Source organism: Hyperolius riggenbachi, chromosome 4 (assembly GCF_040937935.1).
Source record: "Hyperolius riggenbachi isolate aHypRig1 chromosome 4, aHypRig1.pri, whole genome shotgun sequence".
NCBI lineage: Eukaryota > Metazoa > Chordata > Amphibia > Anura > Hyperoliidae > Hyperolius > Hyperolius riggenbachi.
Genome location: NC_090649.1, coordinates 252,920,309 through 252,946,092, shown reverse-complemented (window position 1 = coordinate 252,946,092; position 25,784 = coordinate 252,920,309). Strand labels below are relative to the sequence as shown.

The 25,784-nt window shown below is 43.9% G+C and overlaps 1 protein-coding gene across 1 annotated transcript in view; it reads left to right on the top strand.

Annotated features, from left to right (window-relative positions):
- The window catches only part of CNR1 (cannabinoid receptor 1), a 147,606-nt gene that overhangs the window by 48,464 nt on the left and 73,358 nt on the right, over positions 1 to 25,784 (top strand). The window contains exon 2 of the mRNA XM_068231131.1: positions 6,691 to 6,775. The gene's annotated coding sequence lies outside the window, so the exon portion shown is untranslated. The remainder of the gene's footprint in view (positions 1 to 6,690; positions 6,776 to 25,784) is intronic.

The following is a 25,784-nucleotide window of genomic DNA, read 5'->3' as shown; positions in this document are numbered from 1 at the left end:
CTAACTAATCTATACTGCAGGCACCTTCCTATCTAATCTGTACTGCAGGGCACCTACCTACCTATCTAATCTGTACTGCAGGGCACCTACCTGTCTAATCTATACTGCAGGCACCTATCTAATCTATACTGCAGGCACCATTCTAATCTATACTGCAGGAACCTATCTAATCTGTACTGCAGGGCACCACCCTATCTAATCTATACTGCAGGCACCTATCATATATATAGTGTGGGGTACCTACCTAACTAATCTATACTGCAGGCACCTATCTAATCTATACTGCAGGGTACCTACCTACCTATCTAATCTGTACTTCAGGGCACCTACCTGTCTAATCTTTACTGCAGGCACCTATCTAATCTATACTGCAGGACACCTACCTATCTAATCTATACTGTCGCACCTACCTATCTAACCTATACTGGAGGCACCTACCTATCTAACCTATACAGAGCGTGTGCTTCCACAACATGTGTATCCACAGCATATGTCGCTAGGCCCCGCATATGACACTCGCCCCAGGCCCCGCATACTCTAAGGCCACCTCTGCCTCTAAGCCTGGGTACTTTGACACAAATCTTTGAATAAATAGATTCAGCACATGTGCCATGCAGGGTACATGTGTCAGCTTTCCCAAATTCAATGCGGAAATGAGATTGCTGCCGTTGTCACACACCACGTTGCCGATCTCCAGCTGGTGCGGGGTCAGCCTCTGATCCACCTGTTTGTGAAGAGCAGCCAGAAGAGCTGCTCCAGTGTGACTCTCCGCTTTGAAGCAAGACGTGTCTAAGATGGCATGACACCGTCGTACCTGGCATGCAGCATAGGCCCTGGGGAGATGGGGCTGTGTAGCTGGAGAGGAGATCGCAGCACCAGTTGAGTTGAACTGACACTCAGCCAAGGAGGAGGAGGATGACGACAGTGAAGAGGATGTAGCAGGAGGAGAGGAGGTGGCAGGAGGCCTACCTGCAAGCCGTGGTGGTGTCACAAGTTGGTCCGCTGCACAGCCTCGTACTCCCTACTTGCCATCAGTCACCAGGTTGACCCAATGGGCTGTGTAAGTAATGTACCTGCCCTGACCATGCTTGGCAGACCAGGCATCCGTGGTCAGGTGGACCCTTGACCCAACGCTGTGTGCCAGAGATGACACCACTTGCCTCTCAACTTCACAGTATAGTTAGTGTATCGCCTTTTTAGAGAAATAATTGCGGCCTGGCATCTTCCACTGCGGTGTCCCATTGGCCACAAATTTATGGAAGGCCTCAGAGTCCACCAGCTGGTATGGTAACAGCTGGCGAGCTAACAGTTCCGCCAAGCCAGCTGTCAGACACCGGGCAAGGGGGTGACTGGCAGAAATTGGCTTCTTCCGCTCAAAGATTTCCTTCACAGACACCTGGCTGCTGTTGGCAGATGAAAAGGGAACCGCTCAAGGTCAGAGGCGGAGTGGAGGAGGGTGGCTGTGAAGGTGAAAGGGAGAAAGCGGCTAAGGATGATGCACCTGAAGGAGGAAGAGTAGAAGGAGGGTGGCTTTTCTTTTGTGTGCTGCTTTTGCTCAGGTGCTCTTCCCATTGCAGTTTGTGCCTTTTCTCCATGAGCCTTCGTAAGGCACTTGTCCCTACGTGGGTGTTGGGCTTTCCACGGCTAAATTTTTGGAGGCAGAGATAACAGATGGCATTGCTCCGATCTGAGGCAGACACATTAAAAAATTTCCAAACCGCTGAGCCCCCCTGGGGTGATGGCACTATGGTGGCATCAGCAGCTGACGTTGAAGGGCATGTTGGCTGGCTGTACATAGGTGTACATGGCGCCGGACACTGCCACCAGCTGTTTCTGATGTCAAGCTCCCCCTGCTTCTTTCAGGAACTCGTCTCCTCCTACTCCTCTCTGACTCCCCCTCTGAACTGTTCCCCTGTTCATCTCCTCTATTGGGAACATACGTGGGATCCGTATCATCGTCATCATCATAATCATCCTGCCCAGCTTCACTTGCTTCAGACACTTCCAAAACTGCACCAACAGCAGGTACTTCATCATCCCCCTCCGCACATGTTACGTCCATAGTGTCGCCTAACTCAGACAAATGAGGTGGTGTAACTTGCTTAGCGCCTTCATCTAGTTGTAACAATAATGCAGTGCATCAGTGATTTCCCCACCAAATAACACCTGCAAACTGTCAAATGTAGCGGATGTGGTACTTGGAGTAGCGCTGGTAGCTGCAGAAGATGAGGTGTTCTGTGTTAAATAGTCAACCACGTCCTGACAATCTTGGGAGTTGATGGGATGTGCCTTCCTCTGAGCACTGTACTTTGGTCCAGGGCCACACAAAATCACATCACCACAACCTCGCACAGACCTGCTGGTTGGCCTTCCTCTGGGTCTGCCTCTACCTCGGCCTCTACCTGTTTTGTCCGTTTTGTCCATATCGGGGGGATGAAGTGAAAGCTATGCACTGACTTGAGTAATACAATGTGTAGTCACACAGGTGCTGTTAACAGGTATGCACAGAGTGGTATATCCCACTGTGTGCACTCACGTAGGTGGGTGGGTTCACTGAAGTGAACAACAGGTAGTAGTAGGTATATGCAGTGATGAGTATTACAATGTGCATCTGTCACACACAGACAGGTACCGGACAGGCACAGTGACACTGTGTGCGCTCACATAGGTGGGTGGGTGCACAGTGAACAACAGGTAGGTATATGCAGTGGGTATTACAATGTGCACCTGTCACACACAGACAGGTACCAGACATGCACAGTGACACTGCGTGCGCTCACATAGGTGGGTGGGTGCACAGTGAACAACAGGTAGGTATATGCAGTGGGTATTACAATGTGCACCTGTCACACACACAGGTAGTAGTCACTGAATGTGCTGGGCCTGGCAGTGGCACACATAGTAGGAATTACCAAGGCTGTCTATGCAACACAAGTGTCAGTAGGAAACACACACACACACACACACACAAAAAAAATAGATCACAAGAACAAGATTAGCTCTCAAAAGAGCTGTTGTGGGGTGCTTTTTTAGCAATAAGAATCAGCAAGGAGCAAGCTAAGAAGCCTACAAGAGCCTAACTAAGCTTTCCCTATGAGAGTCTGCAGCAGCTATCCCTTCACTAATTACTGCAGGCACACAAGTGAGTGAAAAGCCTGATGCTGCCTGCCTTGTATAAGGAGGGGAGGGGGCTCCAGGAGGGAGTGTACCCTGATTGACTACAATGTGCCTGCTGACTGTGATGTAGAGGGTCAAATTTAACCCTCATGATGCACTATGGGGGTGAACCATACTTCCGGAAAAGTTCCCGGTTCTCCGCGATCGCGAACCCTGGAAGTTCGCCGCAAACTGTTTGCGGGCGAACCGTTCAGGCCATCTCTGAATGTAATGTCTCTCTTGGGTGTTGAGTCCACTAGCTATTGCAAATCATAAAACTGTTCCACTTCCTTCTCATCAGCTTCAGTTGTTGGAGCATAAACATTAATCACTGTAATATTGAATGGTCACTTTTTGGATTGTAAGCATGAACTAATGTTGTAATTTTTTTTACTGATAATGAAGGCTACTCCATTTCTTTTGTGAGTATCCTGTCCACAATAGAAAATCTGATGTAAAATTACCAACGCCAGTTCAATTTAGTTCAATAATTCCCAGGATGTCAGTTTTTAGCCTTGCCATCTCATCTTTGATCTCGTCTTACGTTCCTTGATTTATGTATCTTACAAGTGCCAATGGTATAGTCTTTTGCAACATTGGACTTTACTTTTCATACATCTGAGCACCTCAACATTTGAATGTTATCTTGTCTTTAATCCAACAGCACCAGTAGCTCTTTCTCTACTCCTGCTAGTCTTTTGCTCTTCCCCAGTAACTTGTTGGACATCTTCAGACCTGGGGTACTCATCTTCAGATGCTATATCGACATAACTCTCGTTGCTTCTGTTCATCTGGTTTTCTTGGCAAAAGTCATCTGGAGTGGGCTGTCAGTACCTTCTCTGCCATCACAGCTTCTCATGTAAAGAAAATAAATGTTTCCGATATTAAAATACCTGATATTTGCACTAAGATAGTAGGCTGTCATATGCCCCCATGCTTGTTTTTCTATGTCATCTGGAAGGGGGCAAAGCCAGAAACTTAGTTATTAGGGATGGCCTGAACTGCTTGCGGACAGACAGCTCCTGGGGAACAACGCGTGTTCGTGTTCACGTCTGTTCATGAACATATGACATTTTCGACCCGCCCTCTATACATTATAATGAAGCCAAAAATTGACCCCTCACCCAAAGCCAGCAGACAATTGGCAGCCAATCAACTATCCCTCCCACGTGGACCACCCCAAACCTATCAGAAAGCCAGCACAGCAGCCATTTTTCACTCTGCCTCTGGCTGCTGTGAAGGAAACTAGGGACAGAGCTGTACTGCTATTAGGAAAAGGGTTAGTTAGACCTTTGTTCAGTGTCCCTACTGGAGTTTCTTGCTGCTACAGTACCAATTAACTATTTACATAACCACAAGAACCCTTCTAAAGGCTGTGTTTTGATCTTATGGTATTGCAGTTCAGTGTGTCCACACAGTGCACTTTAGCTGTTGCAGACAGGGGCAGTCAGTGCTTAGTGCTACAGTAGTTCCCCCTTCTAAGGGCTGTTCTTCTTTTTCTTGCTATTGTTGTATTGCAGTTCTGTGTGTCCAGTGCAACCATTAACTGTCGGAGACAGGTCTGCTGGCCTATAGTGCACTGACTTTGGTAAATCAATCGCCCTTGTAAGGGCTGTTTTTCTTTTTTTTTGCATTGTTATATTGCAGTTCTGTGTGTCCAGTACACATGTTAGCTGTTGGAGACAGGTCTGCTGGTCCTAGCTGTGCACCTACCATAACCCAATAATCCTTCACACCACTACTGGCATCTAGTATCCATTACTGCCCCCTGTATAAGGCCTCAGTGCAGAATCAGTGTTTCTTTGGTCACTTAACTGTCATTGAACTACCTCAGCCCGACCATGGGGGCTGGAAAACCACAATCGCCTGCACTCCCATGAACGTACGCACAAGCACGGTGGCCACTGCACACCACTACAAAGATTGCTGCCGACAGGACTAACATTTATGTCCTAGAGGTGTCAACTAGTAAAAACAATGAATAGCTCACCCGATGTTATCACTAAAGCTCTTTGTGGTTGTTTGCGATGGTTAAATGCGGTGTTTCATCTGTCATTGTGAGCCGGGCCTAAACCTTACACTACCTTATCGCCCTGTATAACGCTGTATGTTTTAAAGCACTTAATTGTTCAAATTAAGGAATGTACTTTGATGTCCGCCATTTAGAGATTAAAACACGACTCTGCGTAAACTACGTAATATTTGGTGGTATTTTTGCCATGGATCCCCCTCCGGCATGCAAGTGTCCTGGTGTTAGGCTTCTTTAAAAAACAACATTTCCATCACTTTTGTGGCCAGAAACAGTCACTATAGGTTTTAAAATTCACCTGCCCATTGAAGTTTATGGTGGTTTAACAAATTCGCCCATTCACAAACTTTTGCGGAAAACTGGCGTTCACGAACTGAACATCTAATGTTCGCTACATCACTATTAGTTATCAGCGCTGCCTCATACAGGTTTGGTTATGAGAACACACACATATACACACTCATGCACACAGCAAAAGCCACATGGGCATTTGTTTAGATATATTTTACAAATTATTAATTAGTCCTTTGACAAATTAAGTCTATATTACTCTTGAATTTGTAGCATAGTGGAAATTCATCTATAATTATGCTAGAATGATGCAGATATTTCAAGAAAGAACATGAACCCCAAATCTGTAAAAGTTTCTGCTCCTGGTAATTGGCTTTATAAGTCTGCCTAAACTTCCCTGTTGTCTGTTTGACTTTTGTTGGTAATGGTAGTGGTAAGTATTTGGAATTTGTGCTGTAATGCCCTTGATGTATGTGATGTGTGTATGTGTTTTTTCATACTAATGATAATGAATCTGTCTGGAAACACAATGACAGAGGGTAAAGGTGTCCATACACTAAAATATGTTTTAAAAGCTTAGATATTGGATACAATCTTTATATCTAATGGAAATCTAATAAAAATAGAGACAAGTTGATTGATGATTAGAACAAGAATATATCAGTCATTTGCCTGCTCTATCATATATCTACAGGTTTATGGTTAGCATAACAATAAAAAGACAATTCACTTTTTCTCCTAAGTTTACTTCAAGGTGATATTATTAAACCTTTCAATAAAATGCCTTTTAAACCTCCAGCAATAAAGAAAATACTTAGAATAATTTTGACACTACTTCTTCACCACACCAACTTTTTGGTACTTTTTCAATTGTAAATTGCTGAAAAGCTATTTTAAACAGGAGATGAAAAATGGTATTCTATGAGAAACTTGGAAAACCTAGGAGAAAAAGTGAATTTATTAAGGACCAAGATGTTTATGAGAAAAACAATAAATTCTGTGGGAATGGGTTGCACTAGATCTCAAGATGGTTAATCCCTTTTGCAACATATCCGCTAGATATTCTCATGGGAGGAGATTGTATTGTTTCATTTCATTACATTTCCTATTAATAATAATTTATAGGCCTGCAAACAATGCTGTTTCTATATACTTCTATACTCTAAATCTATTTTTTGATACAATGTATTTTTACATATTTTTTCTATTTTTAGTGTTGTAAGATTGCGACTGTTACTGCACATCCGGGTGGTCTTCAAAGTCACTCTGTCAAGATGGGAGTTCCCTTCTGATAACCAGGTGATGTATACTTTCTGCTTTTTATAATGTCTCCTTAAAAAGACACACACACACACACACACACACACACACACACACACACACACACACACACACACACACACACACACACACACACACACACACACACACACACACACACACACACACACACACACATATATATATATATATATATATATATATATATATATATATATATATTATTTTCAATACTTTTACAGAACAGAAAATGTATTTAACCGCAGCCAGTGGTGTTATATAACCAGATCTACATACTGGTCCCAAGTCAATGATTCAGAAGTTATTAAAGGTGGAGGATTAGCACAATTGTCAAACAGCACTTTCAAAAGGGAGCTATCAGCAATATTTGCTTCTATATTCCTATCAGTTCAAGATTGTGTTATCCCATTTTTACTTACATTAAAAATAGTAATTGTATTTTATAGGCACCCAAATCTGTTTTTGCAGTGCCCTAACCAGCAGCCCCGAGACTGGGGAAAGGCAGAAGCAGCACAATGCCACCATATGCTCTTAAATTCCTTAAAGGATGAGAGATCACAATGATGGCACAGCACAGTCCTATTGATCTGCATGTCTAACGTGTCCTGACCTGTCTGCATTTCCAGGAGTGCCCTCTGGCTGGGCTGTCTACAACCACCTAAACCACAGAACTGCCATGACAGAATTAAAAGGTTTTTTTTCACTTGTTCACACATCTATTTTGTCAGGTTAAGCATTAAACTAGTACAAATGTCACCTTTCCTATTTGTTTCCTTACATGATTCCCATATGCAATTCACTTTTTCTCCTGAGTTTTCCCCTAGGAGATCATTTTTCATCTTCTCTTTACAATAACTTTTCAGCACTTTTTAATTGAAAAAGTGCCAAAATATAAGTGGAAAAAGTACTATTAAAATGATACTTCACTTCAAAGAGCAGAACAAATCTGGCACTGCATCAAGGTTTCTTATTTTGTCAGTTTTAATTTCCATTCACGTACAAACAAATCCATTCCATGATGTCAACAAAACCTTCTACTGACATACCCTTCCAGAGTCCTGGCTGTGGGGCAATGTGGGGGCGGCAGCGGCCTGCCTGACAACCGTTTCGCTCAACGAGCTTCCTCTGAGGCTCATGGCGCATGGAGCCTCAGAGGAAGCTCGTTGAGCGAAACGGTCGTCAGGCAGGCCGCTGCCGCCCCCACATTGCCCCACAGCCAGGACTCTGGAAGGGTATGTCAGTAGAAGGTTTTGTTGACATCATGGAATGGATTTGTTTGTACGTGAATGGAAATTAAAACTGACAAAATAAGAAACCTTGATGCAGTGCCAGATTTTTTCTGCTCTTTGAAGTGAAGTATAATATATCTATTTAATCCATCTGAGCACGCAAAAGGTAATACCCTGTACTCTGATACCAGGAAGTGAAACCCTCCCTAAGGCGGATATCCACTGTGCCTACTTCTTTTTTCTTTCTTTGCAACTATTAAAATTATTTTGAACATTTTCTTGCTTGGTGGTGGTTTAACCTCCCTAGCGTTCTGGACGAGCTAGGCTAGTCCAGAGACGCCGGCGGTCACCGCTCAGACCTTGCTGGGCCAATTTGAATATTTTTTTTTAAACACGCAGCAAGCACTTTGCTTGCTGCGTGCCTTACTCGATCGCCGCTGCTCGCTGCTGATCCGCCACTACCCGCCACTACCCGCCACGATACAGGGCCCCCCCAGCCGAGACCCCGTGCACCGCCTGGCCAATCAGTACCAGGCAGCGCTGAGGGGTGGATCGGGTCTCCCTGTGACATCACGACGTCACTGACGTCACGACGTTCATCGACATGGTGACGGGGGAAGCCCTCAAGGAAATCCCGTTCAGAACGGTATTTCCGGACAAGCCATTGCGCCGGTGGTCGATCGGAGGGCAGGGAGGGACGCTGCAGGGATGGAGGAATCATGTAGCTAGCGCTAGGCTAGCTACATGAAAAAAAATGTGCAAAAAACGTTCCTGTGGCCGCAGGGCCACGGGAATCAGAACGCCAGGCAGGTTAAAAGTCTTTTTATTGACACTGTGGCCCATATGCAATTCCCTTTTTTACCTGAGTTTTCTCCTAGGTGATAATTTTAAACTTGTCATTAAAATGCCTTTTAAGCCACCAGAAAGCAAGAAAATACTCAAAATAATTTTGATAGCACTTTTTCACCTACTTTTTGGTATTAATTTAGTTAAAAAGTGCTGGAAAGTTATTTTAAATCGAAGATGAAAAATTATCTCCTAGGAGAAAACTCAGGTGAAAAAGTGAATTGCATATGGGCCCGTGTGAGAATATCACCTAGGAGAAAACTCAGGAAAAAAAGTGAATTGCATATGGGCCGATATGTTTTTGGTAAGTAAGGACAGGGTAGTGAATCCCTAATATTTTTATTACCAAAAGTTGTCACTGGTAAGCTTACAGTGGACCACTACAAATGATTTGGAAGTAGAAGGACTTATTCCAGGTGCAGTGTCTCCAGTGAGCATCCAGCATTACCCAAAACACTTAAAGAGTACCTGAAGTGAGAAACAAAGTTAGATGATTAGCTCAGTATCGGGAAGCCTGTGGCTGTCCTAAGGTTCTCCTGATCTTTTTACCCTCTTCTATTCCTGTGGCTGGATAGTGTAATGGTTAAGAGCTCTGCCTCTGACACAGGAGACCTGGCTTTGAATCTTGGCTCTGCTTGTTCAGTAAGCCAGCACCTATTCAGTAGGAGACCTTGAGCAAGTCTCCCTAACACTGCTACTGCCTATAGAGTGTGTCCTAGTGGCTGCAGCTCTGGTGCTTTGAGTCTGCCAGGAGAAAAGCGTGATATAAATGTTCTGTGTTTGTTTGTGTTGGGACCATATTTCACACCTGTGCAGTAGCATGGAGCTGCTCGTGTGCAGCTTCTTTGCTCTTTGCACAAGTGGCTCTGTGCTACTGCACAGGTGCAAACCCTAATGGCACCTGTGTATTGCAGCCATGCTCATGCACAGTTTGGAGAGCTGCCATGATGAAGGAGAGGATCCCAGTGAGCAGTGGAGTCCTTGAAGAAGATTGGGGAATCATCATGAGCAACCAGAGGCTTCCCTCTACAGTGGCGAATAGCTAACATTTTTTTTCGCTACAGATTTGCTTTAATGAATAATGGTCAAATGTGCTAATATACACTTAAGGTGCCCATACACTCGTCAGATTAGCAGCAGATAGATCATCAGATGGATTTCTTATCTATCTGATGTGTTTTTAGAACATTTTTTACTAGGATAGAATTCCAATAGATTTCAGTTTGAAATCTATTGAAATTCGATCTGATGGCATTTTTTTGCCATCAGATTTCCATTAGGGCCAATGCAAAATGATAAGCAATCTCATCAGATCGACCTAGATTTTCCACCCTGCCAGTTCGATGGAAATCCATCGAAAGCGATCGAAATCGGCCGTCGATCGGTCGATTGGCCAACCGATTTGCAATTGATCAATTGATCGATCGATTTTGATCGATCGATCGGCCAAAAAATCGGCTGAGTGTATGGGCCCCTTTACTGATGAACACCAATGGCCATGGCAACTGCTGATCTTAGATGCTTTCTTTACATGTCAGCCCAGCCATTAGACTTAGTAAGTGCATATTAGCACATTTGTCTTTTATTCATTAAAGGTTCTACACAGTGAAGCTCACTTTCTATTTGTTTTTCTCTTTACTAGTGTCCACCCACTGCCTGAAGCTGACTATTGTCTCATAGAGACCCATTTATCAGTAGTAAGATTTCCTGAAGAATATTTTTTACATCACTGGATGTATTTAATTCTGTACTTTTTTAAAAAAATAAACTTCATAAAATTCATAGGCACTGATTAAGCAATTACCCTGGGGAGTGGTCAGAAGGCAGGGACTGCATTGCATACTTTTTTTTATTCTGTAGTCCAATTTCAAACTAAAAACAAAACATCAAAATGCCAATTTCTGTGAAGTTTTTCTTATCAGAATCAAACTGATACAAAATCAGGTGGAACTCTTTTGAAAGCACATCTCTTGTAGAGATGGCTCAAACCTCCAATTTTCAGTTCGTGAACCTTGAACACGAACTTCCGCAAAAGTTCGGTTCGTGCAAACTTTAGCGAACCGCAATAGACTTCAATGGGGATGTGAACTTTGAAAACTAGAAACACTTATGCTGGCCAGAAAAGGGATGGAAAAGATGTTTCAAGGGGTCATAGATGAGTGGGATACACGCCAAAATTCCTGGGGAAAATCTGGATTTGACGCAAAGCAGCGTTTTAAGGGCAGAAATCAGTTTGCATGCTAAATTGGAGGCCTAAAGTGCAAGATCTTGCATGTGTATACATCAATCAGGGAGTGTAATTAGAGTACAAATTCACACTGACAGACCAAACTCACTGTGTAACGCACCACACACAGCTGTTTGTGTAGTGATGCTGGACTGGTGCACACCATGGCGAGAGTGCAGGCCATGGCGGTTTTCAAGCCCATATGGTCGCCGGGCTGAGGTAGCTCAATGACAGAACAACAGTGACTGCCCAGCTGATCGAATTTGGTCTGTCCACAATGAAGCAACGACCTTATCATCTTGGGTGTGCCCCCCCTATTATCTTGGGTGTGCCCCTTTACCGCGGCAAGGTAACGATCACGAAGGGGAATTGACACATGTACATGCCTCTTGTTTTGTTATTGCAGCCGCAGTGCAGGCAGAAAAATTAGGCAGGCATGTACATGCACCAGAAAAATTATTATAGTGGCCACCCTGTTGGTGGTAGTAGAGAAGGCAGTCAAGCGGCCTGCAGGCAGAGATGCTGTGTGGGGACCGACTTAGTCTTGGGGCGGGCAGTTACATGGCATGCATACAGAGGTGCTGTGTGTGGGGACTGACTTAGTCTTCGGGTGGGCAGTAGCCCTCCGGGATCCATGCCTCATTCATTTTGATAAAGGTGAGGTACTGAACACTTTTGTGACTTAGGCGACTTCTCAGTGACAATGCCTCCAGCTGCGCTGAAGGTCCTTTCTGACAGGATGCTTGAGGCAGGGCAAGAAAGAAGTTGGGTGGCAAATTGTGACAGCTCTGGCCACAGGTCAAGCCTGCGCTCCCAGTAGTCCAAGGGTTCATCGCTGCTCACAGTGTCTACATCCACAATTAAGGCCAGGTAGTCGGCTACCTGCCGGTCGAGGCATTGGTGGAGGGTGGATCCGTAAGGGCTAAGGCAAGGTGTTGGACTAAAGAATGTCTGCATGTCTGACATCACCATGAGATCGCTAGAGCGTCCTGTCCTTGCCTGCATGGACATGGGAGAAGGATTACTGGCAGTGGTACCTTTATTGCGTTGTGCTGTGACATCACCCTTAAATGCACTGTAAAGCATAGTTGCAAGCTTGGTCTGCAGGTGCTGCATCCTTTCTGCCTTCTGGTGATTTGGAAACAGCTCCGCCACTTTGTGCCTATGGCCACCCAGTAATTGTCATTCCCCTTGAGTTTTTTTATAAGGGGGTCCCTCAAAAGGCTGGACAGCGTGAAAGACGCCAAATTTGGATCCTTATGTACTATCCATCTCCTCTTGCTCTTGCTCTTCCTCAGTGACGTCAGGTAAGTTCTCCTCCTCCCCCAGCCACGAACAATACCACAGGAACGTTGAGCAGCACAAGCCCCCTGTGATGCCTGCTGCGATTGTTCTTTTGGTACCTCCTCCTCCAAAAAAACACCTTCCTCATCATTTGAGTATGTTTCCTCTTCCTCACACGACTCTTCCTCCTCCTCCCCCCTCTGTGCTGCCGCAGGTGTTGAGAAAACATCTTGTTCTGATGAGAATTGATCCCACAACTCTTCCTCCAGTTCCTGTTCACGCTTGTTTACAGCTTGATCCACCACTCTACGCACGGCACGCTCCAGGAAGAAAGCATACAGGATCAAGCCGCTGATGGCACCTTCACTGTGACTCACCAGGTTTGTCACCTCCTCAAACGGCCGCATGAGCCTGGAGGAATTTGACATGAGTGTCCAGTTCTTCGGCCAGAACATCCCCATCTCCCCAGAGTGTGTCCTTCTACTGTAGTTGTAGAGATACTAGGTGACGGCTTTCTCCTGTTGTAGCAGGTGGTCGAACATCAGCAGGGTCAAATTCCAGTGAGTCGGGCTATCGCAAATCAAGCATCTCTTCGGCAAGTTGTTACTCCGCTGAATATCGGCAAAGCGTGCCATGGCCGTTTAAGACCGTGTAATGCCCACACAACTGTAAACCTGGGTACTTAGACACAAATCTATGAATTATGTGATTCAGCACATGTGCCATGCAGGGAACATGTGTCAACTTTCACAAATTCAAAGCTGAAATGAGATTGCTGCCATTGTCACACACCACGTTGCCAATCTCCAGTTGGTGCGGGGTCAGCCACTGGTCCACCTGTTTCTTAAGAGCAGCCAGGAGAGCTGCTCCAGTGTGACTCTACGTTTTGAGGCAAGACATGTCTAAGATGGCGTGACACCGTCGTACCTGGCATGCAGCATAGGCCCTGGGGAGATGGGGCTGTGTAGCTGGAGAGGAGATCGCAGCACCAGCAGAGTTGAACTGCCACTCAGCCAAGGAGGAGGATGACAACAGCGAAGAGGATGTAGCAGGAGGAGAGGAGGTGGCAGGAAGCCTGCCTGCAAGCCGTGGAGGTGTCACAAGTTGGTCCGCTGCACAGCCACGTACTCCCTGCTTGCCAGCAGTCACCAGGTTGACCCAATGGGCTGTGTAAGTAATGTACCTGCCCTGACCGTGCTTGGCAGACCAGTCATCCGTGGTCAGATGGACCCTTAACCCAATGCTGTTTGCCAGAGATGACACCACTTGCCTCCCAACTTCACGGTACAGTTTGGGTATCGCCTTTTTAGAGAAAGAATTGTGGCCTGGTATCTTCCACTGAGGTGTCCCAATGGCCACAAATTTATGGAAGGCCTCAGAGTCCACCAGCTGGTATGGTAACAGCTGGCGAGCTAACAGTTCCGCCAAGCCAGCTGTCAGATGCCGGGCAAGGGGTGACTGGCAAAAATTGGCTTCTTCCGCTCAAAGATTGCCCTCACAGACACCTGACTTCTGCTGTGGGCAGAGGAGCAGGAACCGCTCAAGGTGAGAGGCGGAGTGGAGGAGGGTGGCTGTGATTGTGAAGATGCTAGGGAGTAAGAGGCTGAAGATGATGCACCTGAAGGAGGAAGAGGAGAAGGAGGGTGGCTTTTCTTTTGTATGCTGCTTTTCCTCCAGTGCTCTTCCCATTGCTGTTTGTGCCTTTTCTCCATGTTCCTTCGTAAGGCAGTTGTCCCTACGTGCAGGCCCGGCCCTAGACTTTTTGCCGCCTGAGGCAATTACGCCGCAGGAAGTGACGTCAGTGGAGCGCACGCTGGCCTGGAACGAGGAAGAGGTGAGTAATCCCCGTCCGTTGCCTCTTACGAATAGCTGCAGCCACAGCATGGACCTTTTTAAAGCTGGAGGGCAGCGGAGGACGGGGGACCCAGGCGAGGGAGGGGGGGGGTCCGACCCCCCTCCCCGCCGCTAGGCCCAATACCCCCTTCCTGCCCGCTATCCCCTCTAGCTCGGGCGGCCCCCCACACACATGGACGGGCGGGTGCTGCCCCCCCAGAAGTGCCGCCTGAGGCAAAAGTTTCACCCCGCCTCATGGGCGGACCGGCCCTGCCTACGTGGCTGTTGGCCTTTCCACAGCTCAATTTTTGGATTGGCATTGCTCTGATCTAAGGCAGACACACTAAAAAATGTCCAAACCGCTGAGCTCCCCTGGGGTGATGGCACTATGGTGGCATCAGCAGCTGATGTTGAAGGGCGTGTTGATGTTGATGTTGAAGGGCATGTTGGCTGGCTGTACATAGGGGGAGATACATGGCGCTGGACACTGCCACCAGATGTTTCTGATGACGAGCTCCCCCTGCTTCTTTCAGGAACTCGTCTCCTCCTACTCCTCTCTGACTCCCCCTCTGAACTGACCCTTGGTCATCTTGTCTCTTAGGAACCCACGTGGCATCCGTATCATCATAATTATCATAATCATCCTCCCCAGCTTTGCTTGCCTCAGACACCTCATAAACTGCACCAACAGCAGGTACTTCATCATCCTCCTCCTCCCACCTTATGTCCATAGTGTCACCTAACTCAGACATATGAGGTGGTGTAACTTGCTTAGCACCTTCATCTTGTTGTAACAATAGTGGCTGTGAATCAGTTAATTCCCCACCAAATAACTCCTGCGAAGTGTCAAATGCAGCAGATGTGGTGCTTGTAGTAGCGCTGGTGGCTGCGAAAGATGAGGTGTTCTGTGTTAAATAGTCAACCACATCCTGACAATCTTGGGAGTTGATGGGACGTGCCTTCTTCTGAGCACTGTACTTTGGGCCAGGGCCGCACGAAATCACGTCAGCATGACCTTGAACAGACCTGCCAGGTGGCCTGCCTCTGGGTCTGCCCCTGCCTCTGCCTCTACCTGTTTTATCCATATCGGGGGGGATGAAGTGAAAGGTATGCACTGACTTGACTAATACAATGTGCAATCACACAGGTGCAGTGAAAGGTATGCAGTGACTGGTATTACAATACAATGTGCAGCTGTCACACAGGTGCAGTTAACAGGTATGTACGGAGTGGTATATTACACAGCATGCGGTCACATAGGTACTGTGAACAATTATGCAGTCACTGGTATTACAAATGTGAAGCTGTCACACACACACACACACACACACACACACACACACACACACACACACACACGCGTAGTGTGAACAGGTGCAGTGACACTGCGTGCGGTCACGTAGGTAGGTGGGTGGGTGCACTGAACAACAGGTAGGTATATGCAGTGATGGGTATTACAAATGTGCAGCTGTCACACACACACAGGTACTGTGAACAGGTACAGTGACTGGTGGTATTAAATATCACACTGCGTGCGCTCACGTAGGTAGGTGGGTGCACTGAACAATAGGTAGGTATATGCAGTGATAGGTATTACAAATGTGCAACTGTCACAAACACACACACACAGGTACCGTGAACAAGTACAGTGACTGGTGATATTAAATATCACACTGTGTGCGCTCACGTAGGTAGGTGGGTGCACTGAACAACAGGTACTGTAGGTATATGCAGTGATGGGTATTACAAATGTGCACCTGTCACACACACACACAGGTACCATGAACTGGTGCAGTGATACTGCGTGCGGTCACGTAGGTAGGTGGGTGGGTGCACTGAACACCCACAGCTGTCTCACACACACACACACACACACACACATACACACACATACACACACACACACACACACAGGTAGGTATATGCAGTGATGGGTATTACAAATGTGCAGCTGTCACTCACACACACACACACACACACATACCTTGAACAGGTACAGTGACTGGGGGTATTAAATATCACACTGTGTGCGCTCACGTAGGTAGGTGGGTGCACTGAACAACAGGTTGGTATATGCAGTGATGGGTATTACAAATGTGCACCTCTCACACACACAAGTACCATGAACAGGTAGGTAGGTGGGTGGGTGCACTGGACAACAGGTAGGTATATGCAGTGATGGGTATTACAAATGTGCAGCTGTCACACACACACACACACACACACACACAGGTATCGTGAACAGGTACAGTGACTGGTGATATTAAATATCACACTGCGTGCGCTCACGTAGGTAGGTGGGTGCACTGAAGAACAGGTAGGTATATGCAGTGATGGGTATTGCAAAAGTGCACCTGTCACACACACCCAGGTACCATGAACAGGTGCAGTGACACTGCGTGCGGCACGTAGGTAGGTGGGTCGGTGCACTGAACAACAGGTAGGTATATGCAGTGATGGGTATTACAAATGTGCAGCTGTCACACACACAGGTAGTCACTGAATTTGCTGGCCCTGGAAGTGGCACAGTAGGAATTACCAAGGGGCCAAGGTCCAGCAGCTAAGACTGACTGACAGGGCTGTATATGCAACACACGTGTCTGTGGGACACACACAAAAAAAATAGATCACAAGAACAACATTAGCTCTCAAAAGAGCTGTTGAGGATGAGGAGTGCTTTTTAGCAATTAGTATCAGCAAGAAAGAGCAACCTAATAAGCCTAACTGTAGCCTAACTAAGCATTCCCTAATGCCTCTGCAGCACCTCTCCCTTCTCAAATTACTGCAGCCACACGAGGGAGTGAAATGGCTGATGCTACCTGCTTTTTATAAGGGGGGTGGGGCTCCAGGAGGGAATGTAGCCTGATTGGCTACCCTGTGTCTGCTGACTGTGATGTATAGGGTCAAAGTTGACCCTAATGATGTAGTATAGGGGGCGGGTCGAACCACCATAAAGTTCGTGTAAGCGAAAAGCGAAACACCGAAGTTCGCGCCAATAAGTTCGCCGTCGAACCGTTCAGGCCATCTCTAATCTCTTGTACACAGAAATACATTTATATTTTTCTCAAAGTTATTTTAAATAAATCATTATCTATAACTTTTTTTTAGTTTTATCTGTTTTTGTTTTGGGAAAATAAAGGTCCATTTAATAGACACGGTGAATTATGTCTACATACAGTAGCTTGCAAAAGTATTTGGCCCCCTTGAAGTTTTCCACATTTTGTCATATTACTGCCACAAATATAATTCAATTTTATTGGAATTCCACATGAAAGACCAACACAAAGTGGTGTACACATGAGAAGTGGAACGAAAATGATACATGATTCCAAACATTTTTTACAAATAAATAACTGCAAAGTGGTGTGTGCATAATTATTCGGCCCCCTTTGATCTGAGTGCAGTCAGTTGCCTATAGACATTGCCTGATGAGTGCTAATGAGTGCACCTGTGTGTAATCTAATGTCAGTACAAATACAGCTGCTCTGTGAGGGCCTCAGAGGTTGTCTAAGAGAATATTGGGAGCAACAACACCGTGAGGTCCAAAGAACACTCAAGACAGGTCCAAGACAGGTCAGGGATCAAGTTATTGAGAAATTTAAAGCAGGCTTAGGCTACAAAAAGATTTCTAAAGCCTTGAACATCCCAAGGAGCACTGTTCAATTGATCATTCAGAAATGGAAGGAGTATGGCACAACCGTAAACCTACCAAGACAAGGCCATCCACCTAAACTCACAGGCCGAACAAGGAGAGCGCTGATCATAAATGCAGTCAAGAGGCCCATGGTGACTCTGGACGAGCTGCAGAGATCTACAGCTCAGGTGGGAGACTCTGTCCATAGGACAACTATTAGTCATGCACTGTACAAAGTTGGCCTTTATGGAAGAGTGGCAAGAAGAAAGGCATTGTTAACAGAAAGCATAAGAAGTCCCGTTTGCAGTTTGCCACAAGCCATGTGGGGGACACAGCAACCATGTGGAAGAAGGTGCTCTGGTCAGATGAGACCAAAATGGAACTTTTTGACCAAAATGCAAAACGCTATGTGTGGCGGAAAACTAACACTGCACATCACTCTGAACACACCATCCCCACTGTCAAATATGGTGGTGGCAGCATCATGCTCGGGGGGTGCATCTCTTCAGCAGGGACAGGGAAGCTGGTCAGAGATGATGGGGAGATGGATGGAGCCAAATACAGGGCAAACTTGGAAGACTGCAAAAGACTTGAGACTGGGGCGGAGGTTCACCTTCCAGCAGGACAATGACCCTAAACATAAAGCCAGGTCAACAATGGAATGGTTTAAAACAAAACATATCTATGTGTTAGAATGGCCCATTCAAAGTCCAGATCTAAATCCAATCGAGAATCTGTGGCAAGATCTGAAAACTGCTGTTCACAAACGCTGTCCATCTAATCTGACTGAGCTGGAGCTGTTTTGGAAAGAAGAATGGGCAAGGATTTCAGTCTCTAGATGTGCAAAGCTGGTAGAGACATACCCTAAAAGACTGGCAGCTGTAATTGCAGCAAAAGGTGGTTCTACAAAGTATTGACTCAGGGGGGCCGAATAATTACACACACACCACTTTGCAGTTATTTATTTGTAAAAAAAATGTTTAGAATGATGTATGATTTTCGATCCACTTCTCACATGTACACCACATTGTATTGGTCTTTCACATGGAATTCCAATAAAACTGATGCATGTTTGTGGCAGTAATGTGACAAAATGTGGAAAACTTTAAGGGGGCCGAATACTTTTGCAACCCACTGTATCTTTTCATAAGCTACTTTTTGCTGACTGTTATTAAGATTTCCCTCAGCACTGCTCCCTGGTACCACAACAATGCCACATTGTTTTCATTTTGCAGTGATTTGCAGTTACACCTTCCAGTGATAGTGCCACTGATTCACCTACATCCTGGCTGCCTGGGCAAATTGATTTTTGTTTTTAATTAATTTGCTATTTATTTTTTGATTGGCCAACCATTGATAAGACCCCAAAACAGTTTGCCAGTTGAATGAGTATAGAACTGAGGCAGAAGGGGTCTCCCTAGTACAGAGTGAGGTTTCTTTACTTTCTCATCAGGTTAAGGAGATGGATCTGATATTTTGGTGTAAAGGATGCAAGACCTTTTTTAAAAAGAGAAGCGGACCAATAAAAAAAGTAACCAAGGCTGTACATGTGCAGAGCATTCCCAAACGTGACATCAATGGTCCAGCTGCTACACATTTATTTAATAAATGGGGGTGTGGGCCACCATTTTGTGCCAGCAATGTTTAGGAAAACATGCAAGCGCTGTTTCCCTATTTATGTGAATGGGCTCATGCATAGTCACACTCGGGGTTAGGCATGGGATCAATAGTCACCTCGAGTTTATTGATCAAGGCCGTACTAATGCAAGGTACCTCAATGTGAAACCCCTTCATTTAAAAAAATCAGGTTATAGAGATTACTTTATTAGGACTATTTTCTAAGAGAAAGCGGAGGCATTATAGAGGTTTAAATTATTCATGGATACATTTACTTTTCTTGATTTGGGTTTATATCTGAATATTTAAAACTACTTTACTGGAACTGCATGCACACTAGCTTAGCAAAATGTCCCATTAAATATCAAACACACAAGCTGTACAAATGTGTAACCATAAGGGCTTGTTCTCATCTAAGCACTACTAATTGCTAAATAAGAAAAAAAAGAAGACGCAGGAAAGCATCAAAATAATCAGTGAGCAGTGCATATAGGCCTGTCCTGAACACTACGTATACTTATCTCTACATTTATATAAATATTATCATTTGAAAGAAACAGTGAATGTCTCACTGCCATGAATAGTTAATGTTTCTCTGTTCATATTTGATTATACATGCCCTTTATGTGTTCACACTACATCTGCTGTGTTAAAAAAAACGTTAAAGGTTTTGGAGGTTACTTCATTAAAGGGGAAGTTCAGTGAAGAGAAGATATGTTCAATTCAGGTTTGTCACCATGTGGGACTGGTTTTGAAAGAAAAAATGTTAATGGTTATTTTTGCAAATAAATAAATATTGCAATATAAAATATGTGAATAAATGCATCCACGCCCACGTTGATGCAGTAGAGTGGGGCAGCTGAATTAACTTCCATTGAATGATTCCACACCGCTCGGTACTCCTCCATGACCAGCCACATTGCTTATCTGTGTGCACTGCTCGGGCACTGATTCCAGTGTGAACAGGCCTGTAATTTACACAAACTGACCAAATAACAAGCTGATAATGATCCAAATAGCTGAAGTCATAAAAAACCCTACCGGAGAGAAGTGTCTGGGTAGTAGCAATTTCTGGGTAGGATTGTAGCTCCCCCTTTGGGACAAAGAAATTTGCCAGCCAAAGACATAGGTGTCAGTGGTGGCTATTGGTCATCTTAACAGAAGATTAGGCAAAGGATACTTTGTGCTTTTGGGGTAAGTGATTTGCTTAGGGTATAGACTAGGCTTAGAGTCTGGAAGGGATCACCTAGGGTTTTATTGACATCAAGCTGTTGGCCCTAGCTACACTTTTCTTGTGAACACAGAACTGAATCTGACCACAGAAGCAGAGGAATGTGGTAGGGACGGTAGGCATGACCAGGTGATGGCTGTGTGCAGAAGTGGAAGCTCCCACTGCTAGCAGATCTAAACTTTGTGCTTAGATATCCGGGTTGTATAACTGCAAAAATTGTGTGAGAGAAAATAACAATGACAAATCTGTGAGAGTTAACTGGGGCTTCAATCAGGAGCAGAACTACATTGAGCTAGCTGATCTGCCGGCCAGGCCTCTGACCCCCTCCCCTTCCCTGACAGTATTAACCTCCATCACGGGGTCTGTGGGTTGGAGGATGGAGGCCTGCTCCTGTGTAAATGCAGAGAAGTAGTAGTGGCAACAGAGTCATACATCACCAGTTTCTGGTGACGGCACAGCTCATCTGCTCTCCTCTGCAGCATCATGTGACTGTTATATGGCATACAGGGATGGGAGCCATGTGGTGCTGTATGGCCCTTGTACAGTGAAGAGGAAAGCAGAAGAACTGCCCCTCTGCCAGAATCCAGTAATGTATGGCTTCACTGCCACTGCTGCTCTGCATTTACATAGGACTGGGGACCCTCACCCCTCGGGCTCCCCTGTGATGTCGGGGGTTGCAGGAGCTTTTGTTACGCTCCTGACTTAAATCTTCAATTTTCACAGGAATATACCTTCCAAATAAGCATCAGATTGGTTATTTATGTCACTTTACTATATATAGGTTAATTGTTTAGCTTTCACATACCAAGTTGAATTGTCGGTTCCCAGTTCTTTGTGTGTTTATCTGCATCCCTGCACTGGAGAAACCTAAACTAGCCATACATCATGTAATATGATGAACTTTTGGAGCATCTAATTCAATAAAATGATCAAGCGGGTCTCAAGTTGTTTCTCTCTAGAACATCAGTTGGAGCAAGTAGAAAAGGTAGTTATTTGAAACACACAGAAAAAGCGTTATTGATATTGATTTTTGATAGTTATTAATTTTTAATAGATATTTAAAATTCAACAACTCCCATTGTGGCTTGTCTGCTGCACTGACTACCAAACTGGAGCAGCTGATGTGGCCTAGGTAATGATTGACTTACAGACATTTCATAGTGATGTCATTAGATCAATGAGAGAAAATGAGCCAGCTGTACAATATTTACAGTAGCAATAAAAAGTATGTGAACCCTTTGGAATTCTATGGATTTCTACACAAATTGGTCATAAAATGTGATCTAATCTTCATCTAAGTCACAACAATAGACAATCACAGTCTGCTCAAATTAATACCACACAAATAATTAAATGTCCCCATGTTTTTATTGAACACACCATTTAAACATTCACATACTTTTTATTGCTACTGTATATGTTACTGTCCTTGGCAGATTACATGCTCAAGACAGGGTCATAAATATGGTATACTTTTGACACCCATGTATAAAACTGATATCCTAGGGATTTTATTCAGCCTCTAAACTGTAGATGTATCTGCCAAGGATGCAGGAAACCGCTAACATTCCCACCTTGCTATGAGGTAAAGGAGGCTGTAGCCATGGACCTTTTTGAGATGAGGAGGATCCTTTGCATTGAGATCCCTTCAGTATGGATCACTTTGTGCCTGGGTGATGTTGGCCAATCTCGGGCTGGCCAAACAAAAAATCAGTCACAGAGTTTTATATGTATTCAACAGAACGTTTTTAAATATAAACTAAGAGAGCAAAAAACAAAATATCTGCTGCATAAGTTTATAGCACTTTATTCTCTTCTTACCAATTCCTAGCTGCCTGCTTGGAACCTTCTCCCTCTCTAAATCAGTCTGATGCAATTATAGGTTGTGTATAATCAATTTTAAAACAATGTTCAATGATGTGCTTACAAAACAAACCTGTGTCTGAACTGCACCTTAAAGAAATATAAACAAGTATTTGAGAGTGTGCCTAGAGCAGCTGCGGGAAAGGCAGCACTTTTTTTATTGTTTCATTTCTGTTTGGTTTGCCACTGTCTAGGTACTTGTAAGTAAATGCTGCGGCAGAAGGGAAGAGGCAGCTGGTACAGATGCTGCTCAGTGGAATCTTATGGTCATAGTTGACATAAAATATAAGAATAACAGTTGGTTTATAATTTGTGGTAGTCCAGAAGCTGTCGGTTGGAGTCACAAAACTCTAAACTTCAAGTGTCTCGTCTTAAGCAGTTTTATGTACTTCTGCTTGCTGCTTTACTTTCATTCTCTACTTTTAAACTGCTCTTTCATATGTGTTTCAGTAAGAGTTATTAGATTTTTAGCAGTACCTATGCATCAAGTTAGAAGCCAAGGCCGCTGTATCCTGTGTTTAGAAGTCTTTTTTGCATGTTTTGAGAAGACTTGTGGCATTTAAATCCCATAGTACCAGAACAATGCAAGTAAAGTCACACTCCAATTCCTGTTCCCTTTACCACAATTTACAATTCAGCCTCAGACCCTGAGGGAACCCTGAAGGCATCCAGCACTGCAGGCAAAGTAACCTTTTGGATTGGTTGGTGAGTCCACACACAGTACAATTTCGATTGTATAATAATAATCGATACAATCTGTGATCTCATATAGGGATTGGGTCACTGCCACCAATTTGCAATAAACGTTGAATATATGCAATCTAACTCCAGCTAAATCCCGTAGGAAAAAGAGTTAATTCAACAACTTTTCAAGAGATAGAAAAATATAACAATATTAATAAAACAGTAACAGGAAATGTTTTCTTTAGGAGACAAGGAACTCATTGCGGAGCTTTCAGAACAAGCACTTAGACAAATGATTTTTAATTGTTTATTTTATAATAAAATAATGCACAAGCTAAATACAGCAATTGGACAGATTGATACATTAAAAAAAGGAATAAAATGTGAAAATAACTGAGTATAATGTCTGAGTTGCGTGACAAGTTACCGTGCCCTTTGCGGTGGTAAGTCCAAACAGAGAATATAAAGTTCTGTGTGTAATAATCCAATGATGAAAAGCCACATCCTTGATGGTATGAATGGCTGGGACTCTATTTATTTATCTCTGAGTTAGTCAATAATTGGTATCATCCTGATTCAAAACTTCTTGCTTTTAGAAGTGTTTAGAAATGTTTATGTTCAGTTCTACTAGCCGCAGCTCTGCCCTAATTGGGTGTATATGAAGTTTTCTGGTTGGCTGTTGTGCCACAAATAAATTTAAACATAAATAATGACAGTCAGTTAAGCAGAAAATGGAAGTATACTTCTACATTACATTTTGCCATGCAATATTTAACCTAAAGAGTTGCTACAAAATAATAATAAAAGGAAATCTCTGATAAAATCTTGTATAATTAAAACTGACACCTACTGTCACCTTAAAGGGACTCCAAGCAGTGCAGAAACTAAGGAAAGATGCATATCATTTTAAAGCTCTCTTTCTCCTCTTTCCAATGATATATAAATCGTCGCCCTACGCCTTTTAAATTTGAAATTGCAGCGGCTGCGATTTTGATCGCAAAAATAGAGAAAACTAAAAGGCGCAAGGTGGCAATTTAGGTGTCGTCAGAAAGAGGAGAACGAGAGCTTTAAAATTATATCCATCTTTCCATTGTTACATTGTATTACACAGGGCGACTTTTTCTGCTGAATGGAGCTGCTGACTTTGAGAAAAAGTCGCCCTGTGTAATACAATGTAACTATGGAAAGATGGATATCATTTTAAAGCTCTCTTTCTCCTCTTTCTGACGACACCTAAATCATCGCCCTATGAGTTTTTTGTCTTCTCTATTTTCGTGATCGAAATCGCGGCAGCGGCAATTTCAATCGCAAAAATAGCGAAAAATAAAAGGCGTAGGGCGGCGGTTTATATATCATTGGAAAGAAGAGAAAGAGAGCTTTAAAATGATATGCATCTTTCCATAGTTTCTGCACTGCTCGGAGTCCCTTTAAGAAGGGATATTATTCCCCTTCAACGCAGTATTTAACCTTACTTTGTGTGCTTTCTAATGTGTGTGTAGTGGGCTAAACCATTATTCTCCTCGAACCTAGTTTTTCAATGTGTGGTACGCGTACCCCTAGGGGGTACTTCTGATGGTTCCAGGGTGTACTCGGGCTTGATATATTTAACCAAGAATAACAAATTTAGAGTTTTAGAAAATTATAAATCTTATTTAAACAACGCCAAATTAGTAATAGTAAATGCTTAGAAATTGTTTAGAACCAATTATCATGTATTACGATTAAATATATATTTCTCAAGGGGTATTTGTGATAATGTTTTTTTATGTTAGGGGGTACTTGGTGAGTGCAGGGTTTTAAAAAGGGTACATGCCAATAAAATGTTGAGAAACACTGTCCTAGAAGACAAGTATTGTGTGTTTTGAGCCATGAAGAAGGCTGACAATGTATCTGTTTGCAACATGTGAAATTTAATTGCATCCTGTAATCCATGACTCTGTTAGATTTTATTACTTCAACATCGTGCATGAGATTTTTGGCTTCCTGGAATATCACAAGGGAATAATGTGTCTACCATAATTAGCAATGCACAATGACCTCATACTCCGCTACTATTATTATTATATGTCCATGTTGTGCTGTAAGGCCATAAGATGTCCTGAAGATGGTTGCCCTTATTAGTGTGGGTCATTTACTGTGTTTTACACTTAGTAACAGAATTGATCATGGGTTGAAGGTGACTTGGGAAAGTCTGCAGGGATGGAGGAGATAAGGTGAAAGATGACTCGTAAGACCATATTACTTTTTCTATTGCTTAGACTGGTTTGGTTTTATCTTACACTGTGGTTTCTTAGTAAACACGCACCGCTAAGTGCAGAATGAACTCCTTCTTCGGCTTATTGCTACTTGGCCTTTAGTCAAATAGAAACACCTTTGGAATTGTGTGTTGGCATTAAGGTTTACTTAATGCATGGTTAGAATTGTGTTTGCATTAGCTCTCCCGGAACGATATGAAACAAGGAAACTGCACACATAAAATGCATGAAGTATAAACAAATTTCAATGACCAGTATTTTTTAAACATGTTTTAATACATTACAGCCTGAACTCCTGTGATT